General features: G+C 40.0%; 1 protein-coding gene across 3 annotated transcripts in view; it reads left to right on the forward strand.

Moving 5' to 3' along the window:
* Positions 1–2746: 2746 nt before the first annotated feature.
* The window catches only part of erg (ETS transcription factor ERG), a 301473-nt gene continuing 288348 nt past the window's right edge, over positions 2747–15871 (forward strand). For all 3 annotated transcript variants that reach the window (XM_063050372.1, XM_063050374.1, XM_063050373.1), the window contains exon 1: positions 2747–3114. The gene's annotated coding sequence lies outside the window, so the exon portion shown is untranslated. The remainder of the gene's footprint in view (positions 3115–15871) is intronic.

Below are 15871 nucleotides of genomic sequence, written 5' to 3' on the forward strand. Positions count from 1 at the left end.
CGGAAGTTAGAGAAGTCATAGATGGGGTACCTCTGAATATACTCGTTGCCCATCCTCTGGGTCCCCCCCCTTGTCTTTCTTCCCAGACCTCCTGTCCCATGATCCTCTCGTATCCCTTTTGCCTATCACCTGTCCAGCTCTTGGCTCCATCCCTCCCCCTCCTGTCTTCTCCTATCATTTTGGATCTCCCCCTCCCCCTCCAACTTTCAAATCCCTTACTCACTCTTCCTTCAGTTAGTCCTGACGAAGGGTCTCGGCCTGAAACGTCGACTGCACCTCTTCCTAGAGATGCTGCCCGGCCTGCTGCGTTCACCAGCAACTTTTATGTGTGTTGCTTGAATTTCCAGCATCTGCAGAATTCCTGTTATTTACTTATTTATTTTATTTGGACAGTTTGCCTTCTTTTTGTACATTGGTTGTTTGTCAGTCTTTATGTGTAGTTTTCCATTGGATCTATTGTATTTCTTTGTATTGAATGCCTGCAAGAAAATAAATCTCCAGGTCGTATATGGTGATAATGAATATTTTGATAATAAATTTACTTTGAACTTTGAATATTTCCTTCATTACAACCGTGGCTGCACTTTCAATGACTTTATTCATTAGTTGTAAAATCTTTTGGAACGTGTTGAAAATAAACGCTAACAAAATTTTGTTTACTATTACAGTACATAAAATGCTAATTATTTCAGGAAATAAATGTTTAATATAATCACCCCTATCATTTAGCTAAAGCTCTTGTTTATATTTTTCCCGCTGTTTCAGAAATTCTGGCTTCAGTTTTTACTGTGGGCAGCGCCGCGGGAATGCTGTGTTGTCAGAAGTGTCCCAGATGTGAAGTTAAATCAAGGCGCAACCTGATTCCGTGACAATATTCCAAGAAGGACAGGAGAATTCTCCCAGTAGCCCAGTTAATATTTATCCTTCAACCATCCTCACTAAAAACAAATGATCTTATCGTTGTCTCATTGACGTTTATGGAATTTCCTGTGCCGAACTGGCAGCAGTGTTTCCTACGGTAATTGCATTTCAAAGGGCGTTTAACGGCGCTTTGGGACGTCCTGAAGGGCGCTATATAAATGCAAGTTTTATTTTAGAAAGCGACAGTGAAAATAACAGCTTGCATTTAAAGTTCAGATGCTGAACTTTTGCGAACTGCAACGGCACGGCGGTGTGTGTGTGTGTGTGTGTGTGTGTGTGTGTGAGAGAGAGAGAGAGAGAGAGAGAGTATGTGGTGGGGGCACAGATAATTCTTTTGGACATATTTTCACTTGATATTTCTGCAGTGCCGATGTAGAGTCGCGAGCACACATTGAAACACGAACTGGGATCAGGATTATAAAAAGAGTCCCCGAATGTAGTCAGTTTTCGAAGTCATCATGTTGCGGTGGTCCCCAGTCAAAAATACTGTAACTGCAATCTGTAATACCGACCGTTCATTCTCCGTTACTGTGAAGGTGGTTGAAAGTACTGAAGCGGGCCTGAATCATTTCGATACATCTAACAACTAATAAATCTACAAAAGTACACATCACTGTTACAGCTGTAGCGTTGTTGGTACAGTATCCGATGTCGTGCAAGTGCCGCCAGGTAGATACCAACCTGCAGTGTCCGAAGAAAAGGAAGAAAGGAAGAGGGAGGGTGGTGGTGATTTAAAAAAATCTTCAGATTAAAAATTATTTTTTTTAAGTGCAATGAGGAGTCTAGGCTGCACGCAACTGACCAGTCGCTCTACCTTGTTTAATTTCTACACTGACTCATGATCTGGGTTAGTTTAAGAAACAGGAAGCCGAGACCTTGGGGTACTTTATGCGTTGTGTGTCTGTATGTGTGTGTGTGTGTGTGTGTGTGTGTAGATGTTATTGGTGGGGTGTTGAAGGTGGCATTTGTGTGCGCACATGCAAGTATTTATGTGCGGGTATGGTGCTCGTGAAGGTGATGTGTAAGTCTGTGTGTGTATGTATCTGTGTTTGTGTGTGTGCGTGTGTGTGTGTGTGTGTGTGTGTGTGTGTGTGTGAGAGAGAGAGAGAGAGGTGTGGTTTGCTAGGTGTTACGGATGGGAGGGTGTTAGTGAGAAAAACGACCCAGTTCATTCATATACCAGCCGCGTCTGACCCAGTCTTGGGGGTCGGCGTGCTTCTTAAAAAAAGCTTAATTTTTTTCTGTAAGGAATATTTTTGGCAGACTTCAGGAATGTCTGGGAGCTCAGGGAATGGGGCATGCGCGTGGTCTAACGTTCTGAAAAAAAAAGAGAAAGTTATAGACTAAACCGCAGAAATGTAAACACGTCTGCTGAAAAAAAAGAGAAAAAGAGGCGCTGGACACACAGGTACCACAATCAGACTCCTGTATGAAGGAACCCCAGAGCGCCCAGTAAAACAGAACAGTTGTGGGCTTATTGTACAATTAACAAATATTGCTAACATCTGTTTATCGAGATGTAAAGATTTCATTAAAACGAGCTCAGCTCAGAACCACAGTCAATTTCCAATTCAGTTCCTCAGCCAGATGATTTCTGCTGTTTATGTTTACCGCCCTTTAACCGACATTTTCTTACTCCATCTCCCCCTTCCCTTATCCCATTTTTTCTTCCATTTGTTTGTTTTCCTGTGAATTCACATCCGATTCTTACTCATTTGTGGTTTTCGGTTTCGCTGTTTTGCTAACGAATCACACATTCCTACAGCACATCTTTCCTGCCCACTCTCCCCTGCGTTCGCTTTTTGTGGGATTACACTCCGTCCCTCTCGAGATTCTAGTTTTTCCCTCTCTGCGCATTTCTCTTGTCGACTTCCCTTGATGACTGACACTATCTTCTTCTGCTTTCCCTTGCTTCTACTCTCCCGTCGAAATCCTCTCCTTTCCCCGTTTTAACACGACCTCTCTTCTCTCTTTTCCTGGACTATCGTTCTCTCGCTCGCTCACACACTCTCCTCCCTCCCTCCTGCCTTTTTTTTTGTCTGGCCGTGCTGTAAAGTGTATGGGGAGTCTGGGCACTCTCACTGATCCGTGATTGGAGATTTCAGCGAAACAAGGAATTCCATTCACCGAGTCTCCCATTCACAGCACTCAGACCCGAAGCAGCGCCTCCGACACCCGACTGCTGCAGACTCTGTAAGTACGCACCCTTCACTGCTGACCCAGCTCACAGCTGCCTGGGTCCTATCATTTTGCAGCGTATATATAAGAAATAAATCTGTATTTATTACAAAATGGGCTCCACTCGATCAGCAACTGTTCATTTTTTTTGCAAGTTGCATTAAACGATACTTTTGAATCACGTCTCGGTTTACAGCGAATGCGCGAAAGTTATATAAAAAAGATTTTCCAGATGTTGAGAGATATTTACCTCCGTTTGTTTGTCCGTAAAAGCGAAAGTATTGGCGCTGTAGTGACGTGATATCCTGACTGGAGTCTCGAAGTAATTTTCTAAGCAGAAACAACAGCAAATAAAGTTTCTGTTTATGGTCGGGGCTGAATAACGGCCGAGCTCAGAGCAGGCGGACAGACGCGGGTTCGATTCCGCTCCCTCCATCCTCTCGGATATTTTCTTTCCTGCCGAGTCAGCTGCAGTGTCGCATATTTACCTAAGAGAATCGTCCGAGATATTGAACTGGAGACGGGGGACAAAATCTGGGAACTGCTGGCGCATTTTCCCGTGCAGCCGTTTATTTCATATCCCCTTTCCCAACTTGGCATTTCTCCTGGTTTCCACTTCCCTCTTTCAGACTCACACACCTTCATAGTTATTCCCTTCCCACCTATTGCCAGACACCCTCCCGCCCTTCCTCCCTCTCTCTTTAAGTGTGTGCAAACTTGTTTCCACGCTAAGAAAGAATATAACACCCCCACCCCCTCTCCTCTACTCTGAACTATATCCGACACGTGCTGAAAAAGTAATTTTGTGTTAGTCTGAGGATCACATTTAGAAAGATAAAAAGCCAGAAGTTAATACTTCTTGTGGAGAGTGGCGAACATGAACCGTCATTTTGATATGCGAACGCCGTTTTTGCTGCATTGTCCCGTTACTTTTAAGACAATAATTTCAAAATTTAATTTCGAGTAATTGCCGAGTTCCTAGAGGGTTTCGAGGTTGAATTCAGTGCGAATTTATGTTGACTGAAGTTACATTTCATTTATTGGGCTCGCATCCGACCGTTACTCGCCTCGAGAGCGCAGCACCAAATGAACAATGTCAAACATCCTTCCTTTTTATTAATTCCACATTTCGCCCTTCATGAGGGAAAAGTGTACGCGAAAGAGTAATGAGCTGGGCCCGGTACTGGATCTGACTATATTTAAAAACCGTTAGGGACAAAGCGAGGAGGGTAAGGGAGTGGAAGAACACGAAGCAAGGAAGCTCGGAAGACTGAACTCGCCGGTGTTGCGAGTGTCCAGCCGAGTGAAAGTGGCCCGAGACGTCCATCCAGCGAGTTTCTGAGAAACTAAAGTGGATATCCAGGACCGGCTGCTTCAGTTCTTCCTTACTCTTTAGCCCGGAGACGACAAATTAAACCATACCGTAAATCTTCTATTATAGGTAGTAAAAACTAATTTTAGATTTCCTGTCCATTGCAGCCACTCGTCTGATTACTACCAGTTGCAAGAATGCCCCAAACGGCTTAAAAGGGCAATACCTATGGGCGTTTTAATTCCGTACCGATTTTATTTTTTGGAGCCCAATTGTCAAACATAAATCCCCTCCTCACCTGTTCAGCAAAACTAGCGAGAGGCAGAATTATTAATAGAACTTAATTACTCTTTGTGGATGATGGTGGATCCTATCATTCTGCGGTGAAGTTTACATATAGCGTTTATACCTACAGAGAGAGTGATGGCGTCTGTGTGGATCAGACCCAGGACTTCGATAGTGAGGGGCTTTCTGGAGTTCAATTGGAGGAATAAGTATAGATGGATTATGAAAGATCTTCGTTTTTTGGTTAATTTTGCTTTATTTTGCTAGCTAAGCAAGCCACCTAAGTTTTTGGATGTATGTTTTAAATATTGATCTTTGATTTATTAGTTATACCCTACGTTGAAAATAGATGGACAGTTTCAGATTAATACTATTGCATTTTCGTTCAATTATTTTTAGTGTGTTGGAATATTTGAAACTTTTATCTGATCGGTGTCATATAAGATTTAAAAAATTAGGTTGCCGAACAACAGGAAAAAAAGGGCAAGTTGCAGTGAGGAAGAAACCTGCAGTGAACTTCTTTTACAACTATTTATAATTGCGAAAATTTGGCTTTATATTGGATATTCCAACGTGCAAGACTATAATCGATTAACTAAATTGACGCTGCGCCCAAAAAGCAGATAATTGGACTGTAACTAAAATGTTGGTTGAAGTGGTATTAGAGAAAGATGCGACTCTCTCTGAAGAAAGGATTTTTCTCGGTTTTGTTCCAAGATGCGTTGATGCACAATTGCTCGTGGTGGGAGAAATAAATTGGGAATTTCCCAAACAGCGGGGGACAGAGGAAAGCTGAGTTCTCAGATGTTAGACGTTTGGAGGGCGTTATAGAGTTGTGAAGTGGTGAGTCTATGGTAAACTTCAACCACGGAGATGAGAATTAGGAGCATCAATGAACTGGGAGCTAAGAATGCAGTGTGTTGTTAATACATTACATTGAAAAGTGTTTATGGAGACTAGGATACAGTATATTGATTTATTGATGACGTTGGAATGGTGTAATCTGCAATTCTATAGGACAACCAGATTGGAGCTGCCTCATTGCATCCGAAACCATTAAGGACTGTGTGTGCTTGCCCTATAACCCATCACCTCCCTCAGCGACTAGTGAACTGGTACTCCAGTAAATCCAGGTGAATTCCATTGAGATTGCGTGATTGTATGGCAAAGGAATTCCAATATTCAAAATCCAGAGACTCACGGGAGTGCTGGTGACCTGGGCATGTGACATCAACAGACTGGGCCCTGTGGTGGAAATATCTCATAAGATATCTGGTAAAGCTACACATTACAAGAATTTTAAATCTATGTGTGCGATTACATAGAATATTTATTTTTTAAACTCTACATTTGGAGATCGAATTTTTAATAGAAGGACATCTCTTTAGAAAATAGATGGGAGGGGGTGGATTTCTTTAGCCAGAGAATGGTTAATCTGTGGAATTCTTTGCCATGGACGCTGTGGAAGGCAAGTCAGGGTATATTTAAAGTGGAGGTTGATAGGTTCTTGATTAGTAAGGGTGTCAAAGGTTATAGGGAGAAGGCAGGACAATGGGTTTGAGAGGGATAATAAATAAGCCATGATGGAATGGTGGAGTAGATTCGATGGGCTGAATGGCCTAATTCTGCTCCTATGTCTTGTGGTCTTATTATGGTCTTATTTCATTATCCTTATGTGTATTCACTCTTGTATAAGCCAAAAAACCTGAACTTTCTCTGCTATCGGCTCAGTGGCTGTTCTCCTTGAATGGTGCTGGCTGGCAATCCATACATCTTTCACTAGCTGACATGGAATATTGAAGAAGCGGAAGATAAAATATTATTTGGTGTTTCATAACTGGTGGCCATTGCTTTCTTTTTATTCCAGTAGCACCTGAGAGTGTGACAATTCTCCAGCTTACCCTTGTCTGTAACTGGTTCTGGGTGCTATTTTTTTTACAAACATCTGCCAGAGTTATAATTTATAATTGTTGCAATATGATTACTTTTATAGAAAGAAATAATATATTTTATCTGCAAGGTGAGTAATGTTAAAGTTGAATTAAAAGACCCAATTAACTTAAATACTTGAAAACAAATGATATTTGAGATCCAACACTAGCAGTGACTTCAAGACGTCATCTCTGGAGCATCGTCAAGATGCCTGAATTTGTGCATTCTTGCCTTCATTTGTATCTCTATGCTATAAAACCTTAAGAAATAGGAGCAGAATTAGTCCATTCAGCCCATTGAGGCTGCTCCACCATTCAATAATAAGTGACTTTTTAACCCCATTGACCTGCCTTCTCCATGTAATCCCTAACCCTCCCCCTTACTAACCAAGAGCATCAATATCCGTTTTAAGTACGCCAAATAATTTGGCCTCACTGTTCTCTGTAGCAAAGAATGCCACAGATTCACCAGCCTCTGGCTGAAGAAACTCTTCCTCATCTCAGTTGTAAAGGGACCATGCATTATTCTGAGGCTGTGCCCTCTGATCCTAGACTCTGCCACTGATTGAAGTATTCTCTCTGCCTCCACTCTTTCCAGGCCTTTCAGTATTTGGTGGGTTTCAGTGAGATCCCCCCTCATCTTCTGAACTCTATCAAGTACAGGACCAGAGCTATCAATTGTTCTTCACCCCTTAAGCCTTTCATTCTTGGGATCATTCTTGTGAACCTTCCTTGGACCCTTTCCAGGACCTTAGAAAGGAGGCCTAAAGTTGCTCACAATATTCCAAGTATGTCACTCTTTCTGTGTGTTCCTCTTCTCAATGGAGTGGGGAGGTAATAAGTTACTGAGATCACAGGACACTGGAAGATATATGACTTGGATTCGAAAGTCACCATAAGAGAACTCATAGGTCACAGAGCAAAGAAACGGGCCCTTCAGCCCATTGAGTGCATGTTGACTATCCTATACCAATCCTATTTATTTATTCGCCCCACATACCCATGCCCCCACCCAGATTGTACCATTCATCTGCACACTGGGGCAAGGCAGCTAATTAACTTATCAATGCACACACCTGTGTGGACGGATGTTGGTGTGAACTAGGGGAAACACATGCAAAGTCTGTGCAGAAGGTATTGGATATCAGCATTGAACCTGGGTCACTGGAGCTGTAAGGCAGACATTCTATTAGCTGTACCACTGTGCTATATAACTCCCAGCAGAACATTTGCATTATATGATGGATTTTACTGTGCATTTGTGGCACCAACACAACAGGCATTAATAAATCATTTGAGTTTTGCAAGAATTCATCTTAAAATGTGTTCATATTCAGGGCTGCTGTCTCATGCTGTTATAAAGACTTGCAATGACCCCACTCTGACTGTAGCCTGAACTAGTCAAGTTTGTCAACATTACAAAATACAGTGTCTGAAAAACAAGGAGAATTTCCTTTAAAATCCCTTTAGATATTGATCAACCAGAACATATATTCATCATGTTTTATTATTGTGAAAGTAAGAAAAAAGTTGAGGTTGCTACAAATTCATGAAGAGAAATAAAGCACACACAACTCTAACCATAACATGATAAAATAATTTGAATGTTATATCTATGATAACAATGCTAACTCCTAACCTTTGAGATAATGCTAAACATGCCACCTAATTGGTCATAGAATAGAGTCACATGACACTATAACACATAAACAGACACTTCAGCCCAGCTAGTCTGTGTTAAACTATTATTCTGCCTAGTCCCATTGACCTTCACCAGGACCATAGCCTCCATGCCTTTCCATCCATGTACTTATGCAAATTTCTCTTAGATATTGAAGTCGAACCCGCATCCACCACTTCCACTGGCAGCTTGTTCCACACTCTCACTACCCTCTGAGAGAATTTCCCCTCATGTACCTCTTAAACATTTCACCTTTCACCCTTAACCCATGAGTTGTAGTCTCGCTCAACCTCAGTGGAAAAAGTCTGCTTGCATTTAGCTTATTAATACCCCTCATAATTTTGCATACCTCTATCAAATCTCCTCTAATTTCCTTGCACTCCAGGGAATAAAGTGCTAACCTATTCAGCCCGTCCTTATAACTCAGGTCCTGAAGTCCTGGCAATATCCTTGCTAATTTTCTCAGCATTATTTCAATTTTATTGATATCTATATATATCTATATCTATATCTTTATCTATATCTGTGGGTGTATATGTATAAATATCTACCGTATAATTGATAATAATGATTGAAATATTAACTCATTAATACAACGTAGCTGCCAGCAAATGAGATATTAATAATTTGATTCATACAGTTCAATTCTTCTCTAATACCATTTCAGATAACTCAGCTGTTTTAATGCACTTTATACTGAAACATTCAACAATATTATATTGCAAAACAAAGTGGAAAATCTAGTGTGAAAAGTTTTGAATTCACTTCATTTGAAATATGGTTAGTAATTGAACTAAGATGAGTGGACTCTTCTTTCAACTACCAACATACTTATGAAATATTTAGTTCTAATGATGGTCCTTCTAGGCGCCATATAGTCAACGTAAAAGTATGTACTTTCTGTAAACCTTGCTTTTATATTGGATAGATCTAACTTGGTTGATGAATAGGTTGAGCTCAGTTAATCTGGCCAGCAATATATGAACACTATTCTGCAGTGAAAAGTAATTCTTTGAATACCCAGGCTGATCATATACACATAGGGCAAAAACACTTGCTTTTCTCATGGATGTATCAAACAGAAATCCCATTTCAAAAAGTTGAATAATAACACCTTACATCTCTGCAATAACTTCATAGGTTTATTTTAAAATGTTACACTGGTGTATTAGTTCTTAGGCTATGCACTAGTGTTATTGCATATCATGATGCTTATCATGTTTAAGTTTGGCCCAGTCTACTATCTTGGTTTGTTCTGAAATATTCTACTATAATTATTCAGAAACAAGCCACTGAGATTCCCTTTGTCCTGGACAATCTTTATTCATCAATCAATATACTAAAACAAATACCCTGAATATTATCACAATACTAAAAGTGGGATGTTGTTATCTGCAATATTACAAGTACAAGGGCAAATACTGTGTTACAAATCTGACTGCCCTTCAAAAATTGCTGTGTAGCCCTTTGATGTTCTGAGGTCATGGTGGTGATATATAAAAGAATTGCTCTTTTGCTAATTTCCCCATCTTATTGTACGTTGAGGTCTGTGTCTGACTGGAAAACAGATAGTTCCCCAAAGTATAGTAGAGTGGAACAAATATTGTTCATATGGAAGAGTTTGGCTTAAGCTCAATGCTGGCAAAGGTCTGAGACTAAATCATTTATGTTATTTCCAGATTGAAAATATAGGCAAAGCAAACAAAAAATATAAAAGAATAATTCAAAAATGTAACTTATTTGATATGACACTTGACATATCCTAAAACACAAAGTAAATGATTTGTGAGAATAAATCACAAGGACCATCAAGGCCAGTCTGACCCATTCAAGTGAAACCAATATAAATGTATTTATTATCAGAAAAAAACCATAAACTGTAGTTAAATGTGTTTCATCTTTGTTTGATCAACTTATGACATTATCAGAGTTAATCAATTTACTGGCTGAAATTTAAATCTTTTATATCATAGGTGTTTTTAGTACGTACTATTTAACTTTTCTTTAATTTTTCTGTTAACTGTTAAACTAGGATTGGTTTTCCTTAATTGCTGTTGGATACAGTGAATGCAAAAGTAATTTTCTGAAGATTGCAAATGAAAGAATGAACGATTATCTAAAACCATACTTTATCATACTCCCCGGATTTTAATAATAATTTTGAAACATCTTAATCTTATATAGAACACTATATACTCAGTTGTCACTTTATTAGGTGCACCTGCTCATTAATGCAAATATGTAATCAACCAATCATATGGCAGCAATTCAATGCATAAAAGCATGCACTCATAGTCAAGAGGTTCAGTTGTTGTTCAGACCAAACATCAGAATGAAGGAGATATGTGATCTCAGTGACATTGACCATGGAATGATTGTTGTTGCTAGACAGGGTGGGTTGGGTGTTTCAGAAAATGCTGATCTTCTGGGCTTTCCACACACACCAGTCTCTAAAAGATACAGAAAATGGTGCGAGAAATAAAAAAAAAATCCAATGAGCAGTAGTTCTGCGGGTGAACACATCTTATTACTGAGAGAAGTCAGAGAAGAATGTGAAACTGGTTCAAGCTGACAGGAAGGTTACATTACTTCAAACAACAACATGTTACAACAGTGGTGTACAGAAGGACATTTCTGAACACACATGCCTAGCCTTGAAGTAGATGGGCTACAGCTACAGAAGACCACAAACATACAGTCAGTGGCCACTTAATTAGGAAAAGAAAATACCCAAAAAAATGGCCATAGAGTGTATTATTTTACAGGTATCTCAAACATCTTAATTAAATAACACCAGTGGCCAAGTGGTTAAGGCATTTGTCTAGTGATTTGAAGGTCGTTAGTTCGAGCCTTGGCTGAGGCAGCACGTGTGTTCTTGAGCAAGGCACTTAACCACACATTGCTCTGCGACGACACCGGTGCCAAGCTGTATGGGTCCTAATGCCCTTCCCTTGGACAACATCAGTGGCGTGGAGAGGGGAGACTTGCAGCATGGGCAACTGCCAGTCTTCCATACAACCTCGCCCAGGCCTGCGCCCCGGAAACCTTCCAAGGCGCAAATCCATGGTCTCGTGAGACTAACGGATGCCTATTATTAAAAAGCCTTCTACAATCCTTCACCAGAATGCCTCATTGGATTACTCTTGTGAACGTGCACCATCTCCAAAGCCAATATATTCTTTCTGGAGTGTGGTCATGGGAGTCTAAATGAGCTCTAACCAAAAGACCATGAACGTGCATTCTAGCCATTTTATTAGGTACTGGAAATGCCTAATATAGTGACCACTGAGTTTATGTTCTAAGTAAGTAGAATGGAATTATTACCATGTAAATCCCTCCCATTAAAAATTCCTTTGAGCTACAGAAAATGGTATCACAATTTGTTTTGCAATGAAATTCTTCTCTAATTTAGCTCCTTAACCTTACAAACCCTGACAATTCCTGTGAAGCTGGACTTGAACATTGAAATTAGCGATGTTGATTATTTTGGAAACCCAAATTCCCAAGTACTATCATACTGAAAGAAATAAAACCAAAGGCTAAACAACTTTTTGTTACATAAATATGCATGATCTCTGATCTGGCAATTGTCCAAATCCAATCAAACCAGTGAGGTAAAGGTACAGAAGAGTGCAGTTTGTAGGTTTGCCACTTGATGGCACCACTACAGTATTAAAATATCATGAACAAAACGTATAAACAAGAGAAATCCAAAACAACACACACAAAGTACTGGAGGAACTCAGCAGGGCAGACGGCACCAATGGAAATAAATAAACAGTTGATGCTTCGGGCCAACACCCTTCTTCAGGACTGAAAAGGAAGGGGGAAGATGCCAGAATAAATAAGTGGGAGGAGTGGAAGGAGGGTAGCTAGAAGGTGATAGGTGAAGCCAGTTGGGTCAGAAAAGTAAAGGGCTGGAGAAGAAGAAATCTGATAGGAGTGGAGAATGGACCATAGGAGAAAGGGAAGGAGGAGAGGCACCACTGGGGGTGGTGACAGAGGTAAGAGGTGAAAAGACGTAAGAGACTAGAATGGGGAATGGAAGAAGAGGGAAGGGGGAGGGGAAAATTACTGCAAGGAATAATTGAACCAGGGCTTTGCTTGAAATGTCGACTGTTTATTCATTTCCATAGATGCCGCCTGACCTGTTGAGTCTCTTGAGCATTTTGTGTGGGTTACTTTGGATTTCCAGCATATGCAGAATTCCTTGTTGATATTTGGGGCAGGCCTGGCGCTCAATGTCAGGGCCAAAAATAGAACATCTCACTTCAGGGGCCAACAAAGAGTACTATTTGTTTATACTTCTAATATTTCCATTCTGCCTCTGTGTTCTACAATTAATTCGTCCTGAAAGTTCTTCTCTTCATGTCTCTCTTGGTAGCTGATTTGACCCTGATTCACCATATGTCCATCTCAATCATCCACTGCTTCTATTGTTAAATGTAACTTTTTATAATTGAAGACCTATGCTTTCACAGCACTTTCATAGTACCTCCTAAGGTATGCATCTTGCCATACATTTTATACTTTTAAAAACATAATCATACTGTAAATGGGAAATCAGGGAAATAAAAGGGGAAGAGGCAAATAGATGCTTGATGGTAGGTGTGGATAGGTGGGTTGTGATCTATGACTCCACAAAATATAGAGAAACAAGACCCTGCAAGTGCCAATTCAGGGATATAATGACCCAAGCATAATCATAACTAATACCCATTCACCTTCCCTGTATGTGACTTGCAGTGTTATTGATTCACTTCAGCGAGCAGTTGACGATAATCCACATTGGTAGTCTGGGATTCATATATAATCTAATCCTTGAGGGTTATCCTGGAAACAGATTTGATTTTATAACAGTCCCGTAGCTTCAGATCACCATTAATCATTCTATCTTTATTTTCAATCCCAGATTTATTTAATTAGCAGCTTCTGTCGTGGGATTCGGATTCTTGTTTCAATAGGTCAATTCTATGGCTATTTGTGTATTGTATCAAAGTAGGGTAGAATAATGATACAATATCTTTTTAAGTGGTACTAGTTGAGAAATCAATATATTGGTATTACTTATTTAGTTAAGCTCATCACCCCTGCTGGACCGTAGGCTGCTGACAGCAGCTCACCAGAATACTCTGTCGCGGGACAATCTTTCAAGTTGTTTCCAAGTGTAACTCATCTTCGAAGATCCTTCCTCTCCTAGGGATAAGGCCCCTAGAGCTTTTGTTGGTGCTTCTGTCGTGCCATTTTTAAAAAATAAGATGCAGTTGCTAGCCCCATGCCCAACCCACCTTCTTTCACAGCTGGGCTTGGGATCATCCACTGCTATTGGTATCAGTACTGGTTTATCATCGTCACATGTATCCAGATACGGTGTAAAGTTTGTCTTGTAAACTGTTCACACCGATCAAATCATTACACAGTGCATTGAGTTTATTATCGCCACATATACAAAGATACAGTAGAAAGCTTGTCTTGTATACTGTTCACACCGATCAAATCATTAACAGTGCATTGAGCTAGAATACGATAAAACAACAACAATGCAGAATGAGGTGTAAAAGCTATCTGAAAAGTGGAATTCAGGTAAACAATAAAGTGCAAAATCATATTGAGATAGATTGTGAGGTCAAGAATCTAACTTATTGTACAAGAGGTCTGTTCAAGAGTGTGATAACAGTGAGATCAAAGCTTCTTTGAACCTAGTGGTACATACTTTCAGGCCTTTATATCTTCTGCCCAATGGGAGAGGGGAGAAGAGAATGTTTGGGGTTAGTGAAGTTTTTGATTACTCTGGCTTCGTTAATGAGGCAGTATACTGAGAAGTATAGATAGAGTGCATGGAGGGGTGGCTGGTTTTTGTGATGTGCTGAGCTGTGCCCACAACTCTCTGTCGTTTCTTGTGGTCACATGGAGAGTAGTTGTCATATCAAGCCATCATGCATCCAGTCAAAATGCTTTTTATGGTGCATTGATAAAAATAGGTAAGGATTGATGGAGACATGACAAAAAAAAAGAGAGCTCTTTTCTAGATGTTTTTGTGACAAAGACGGATTACCAACATCCACCCAACAAGACAAACTCAATGTTTTTTGAATAACTCATGTACAGGTAGACCCTTTGATAATGAATATGGCACGCTGTGGGTCCTATACTGGAACATCTGAATCGGGTTTATCACCACTGACATATATTGTTAAATTGGTTGCTTCTGTGGCAGCAGTAGAGAGCAAGACATAAAACTCCCATGTTTTAATAAAAATAAAATAAATACTGTAGTACAAAAGAGGAATAATAAGGTAGTGGGTTATGCACGAGCCTTTAGAATGGGACTAGAACAAATAACATGTGATGCCTCCTGAACCATAGATGCCATGAACGAAATTATTCTGCGGATGTTATAAATTCGTCCTGTCGGTATGTTTGAGCTGCAAACGTATTTGGAGGTGTGGATTGTGTTGACGTCCTCCAATTAATAAGCAAGGATATAGAAGAATTATTGGTGCATCTATAAAGTCTTGTATTCATTCCCAAATCACCAGAAATCACACATGGCCGACATCATTTACAGTACTAGACGATATACTGTTTCATTGACGATATAAAACTACGTACATAGAAACGGTCATTGACCGACAGCCTGAAATTTACAAGCAGAATGATTTGTCCTGTAGTCGCCCTGGTATTTTATAGTTATCACATTTAGTGTAGGATCATTGAAAGGACAGATAAATCAGCCATTAAACATTGTACTGGACTGTATCCTCATTCAATCAGAGAGCGATGGAAGAAGAATTCACTTCTTCAAGAATGAAAAATCGCCGCTAGAATATTTAAAAGTATCACGCATGTGAATATTAAGATCATAGTGTATTTATTGTGTGTTTGGGACATCTAGCATGTGTTAAATTCTGTATAAACTTTTCCCTAGAACGCTCATGCTACGATATACTTCAATCGACTACTGTAGCTCTTTAGTAACTCACAATAACGTCGCATTCGCTGTGTAAACAATGGCAAGTTATCTTATCACGGTGGTAAACCTAATCCTCACACCCCAAAAAGTATAGGTGCCAACCAATCGTTTTAGGGTCTGGGAACCCAGGGTGAAACCGAGGTTCATTTAAATGGCGCCGTTACTCTTCCAACCGCGGAGAGCTAGTCTGTGCAACTGACGTGTTAAACGATCTGCAAGGTATACGATTGTTACAGCGTCCTCAAAAACACTATTTTACGTCAATCCTGTTATTCAATGGATTTTTTTTCAATGACATTAAGGTGCAGGGATACGAATAAAAAAAACCCAGCTTCCTCTGGAGAAATGAACAATGGACACAGTATTTTTATACAACGGTCAAATCAAATAAATTATAAATAAATAGTAACTTCCAATTTTTATGGAGAACTACAGCAATTTAGTATTGACAGCATGAGATCATCTGCCTTAAACTCCCAGCAATATAGCAAAAATAACCACTGGCATTCTTTCACAGCCGGCTGACTGATCAGTTTCTGCGCAATACCGTAACTTGGAATCGCATGTTATTTGGCCCAAAATGAACAGAG

This window comes from Mobula hypostoma, chromosome 6 (assembly GCF_963921235.1).
Source record: "Mobula hypostoma chromosome 6, sMobHyp1.1, whole genome shotgun sequence".
NCBI lineage: Eukaryota > Metazoa > Chordata > Chondrichthyes > Myliobatiformes > Myliobatidae > Mobula > Mobula hypostoma.